The sequence below is a fragment of the Camellia sinensis genome, chromosome 6, assembly GCF_055761805.1.
Source record: "Camellia sinensis isolate YWXY chromosome 6, ASM5576180v1, whole genome shotgun sequence".
Taxonomy (NCBI): domain Eukaryota; kingdom Viridiplantae; phylum Streptophyta; class Magnoliopsida; order Ericales; family Theaceae; genus Camellia; species Camellia sinensis.
In genome coordinates, this window is record NC_138966.1 from 27,607,458 (window position 1) to 27,610,059 (window position 2,602).

Consider the following 2,602-nt stretch of genomic DNA (forward strand, 5'->3'; position numbering starts at 1 on the left):
CTCTTCGAGGCACAGTTCTCCCGTATGTGCGACAATATCCATGATTGTCATGACCTATTAACTCATGGAAAATGGCATTCCTAGCCTCCAAAGTCCGACAATCCTCATGTAGCATAAAGAGTTGGCCATTAAACTCATCATGTATTGAATAAGACATACAAGTATATACCAAATTAAGATGGTTGACACACAAAAAATAAAAAATAAATTTTAAATACAATCAAAGGTGTTTGGAAACTACCAAGTTCTGGATAACCTCTGGGTCATCTGCTCTACGTGTCATAAGCCAAACATTCATCTTATCAGTAGACTCCCCTTATTGGTCATCTACATTTTTTTAGAAATATGAAAATTAGAATCCAAATAATTTGCAAATATACAATGTTTATTTATATAAAAAAATAAAACAATAAAATATAAATCTCATGCCATATCTGAGCGAAAGTAGTACGTCCTGTGGTATGAGCTATGTCGTGAGCTCGCCGATTTTTAGCGTTCCTAGTTGCAATTTTCTATAACAGGTTCAACAAATGTAAGTATATAAATATGATTTGTATGTTTACATATCATACATATAACTTATTTGTATACCTCAGCATCGGAAGTACGCCAATACTTCACAAGTTCTTCCCACTGGCTTGGCACAATGTGCAAAGGAACATCATCCTTCAGATTAGGATCTTCGCTTCTAGGCTTGAAATACTTAGACTTAATCTTATTCTTGTGATCCTTCCATAAGTTGTTACAGTTTTTCATGCAGATTGGCTTGTACTCCTCTGGACATATATTCAAATTGTCCTATAAAACACAATTTCAAAGTTTAAATAATAATAACACAATTTTGGAATTTAAATTTTTGGACAAAAATATACTTTTACCTTCACATCCTTCCAGATAGCATCAAGAATGTCATCAGGCACAGTGTTCCAGTCAAGAAAAGTAAGAGGAACAATGTTACCATTTCTCACAATAATGCCAAGTTGAGTAGTTAACTTAGACACGTTATCCCATATTGGACAGTAATTTTTATCACATTGTATGTCCAACTTTGTACCAGTACCCCACTCCCTAATGCCCTTGGCACATCCTCTACCACGCCTACTCGAGGTTGATAAAGAACTAACATGACCTACGAGATACAATAAGAATAAAAAATATGCAATGATAATAAACAAATGCAAATTTAAATAATGTCAATACAAATCAATTTCTAATACCTGAGGGAGGCTGTGAAGAAGTCGAAGGGTCTGAAAAATACAATGAAAATAAACAAGTTATATGTAATGAGAACAAATAAATATATATTTAAATAATTTTCATACAAATCAAAGCAAATTTATATACCTGCGGATGGCTCATAAGCCGATGACCCTAGTCGGGATGATAGCTGCTACGGTGCCACTGATGGTGGATGCACCGATGGTAGGCCTAGAGGCTGAGTAGATGATAGCTGCTGTGGTGCCACTGATGGGGGTCGATGCGGTGGCACTAATGGCCCCTCTGATGGTGCTCGCTGTGATGCCTCCTCTAATGGTGGTGCCACTAATGGTGGATGCACCAATGGTAGACGTGGAGGCTGAGTAGATGATAGCTGTTGTGGTGCCACTAATGGTGGTCGATGCGGTGGCACTAATGGTGCTCGCTGTGATGCCTCCTCTAATGGTGGTGCCACTAATAGTGGTCGCTGCGGTGGCTGGTCAGATAGTGGTGTCACTAATGGCCCTTCTGATGGTGGTTGATGTGATGCCTCCTCTGATGGTGGTGCCGCTGATGTCCTCTTACGTACCACATCGGACGTCATGCACCGAGGATGATCAGGCTTCCTCTTCCTTCCCATAATAATCTGCAAGCAATATAACATTAATTGACATTAGAAACATAGACAATGGTTTGTCATCAACTATAATATGACATTAATTGAACTAATACAATTACAAAGACAAAGTAAATTAAGAAACTGATGATTAACTACAACCTTGGCCTTAATTTAATTACTAATGTTGATTAAATATCAGCCTATTTGAACATCAACTGTTTCCCCTTCTGCGGCTTCCCTCACCCAACCAATTTCTTCATCACGAAGCATTATATTTTCTTCCAATTGTTAGCTCATATATGGCTCAATTTGTGGATCAGTTGAACTCATATCAAATAAACCTCTTTGAGACATCTTCACCGCCACTTGCCAGTCTGGTTGTAATGGGTCTACAACATACCAAACTTGCTCTACTTGGGATGCCAAGATGAAAGGTTCATTGGTAATTCGATCATCTCGGTACAACAAATGATTGAAGTTGACTAACGTGAAATTGAAGACATCTTGTATCTTCCCGTGAATATTGTCAATCCAATCACACTTAAACAACACATGCTTCTTCTCATTGGAATATCGAACCTCAACAATATCTGTCAATTGTCCATAATAGTACACAGACCCCACATGAGGATTCTTGTCTTTCCGACTAGCATAACTTATGGTATCTGCCTTCAAAGCTACACCACAATTTTGTGTAGCTTGACGGTTATCCATGGCCTTTACTCGATACCAAAACCCATTCATTATATACCCGTTGAACCTCCTTGCCAGGTTATGAGGACCATT

At 38.3% G+C, this 2,602-nt stretch overlaps 1 long non-coding RNA gene across 1 annotated transcript; it reads right to left on the reverse strand.

The window, feature by feature from the left end:
- Nucleotides 1-599: 599 nt before the first annotated feature.
- On the reverse strand, nt 600-1,893 carry LOC145792255 (uncharacterized). Its single transcript, XR_014331643.1, has 3 exons — nt 1,345-1,893; nt 1,218-1,247; nt 600-1,129 (listed from the first exon to the last, which is right to left on the reverse strand). It is a non-coding gene; the product is annotated as an uncharacterized LOC145792255 (long non-coding RNA).
- Nucleotides 1,894-2,602: the final 709 nt, after the last annotated feature.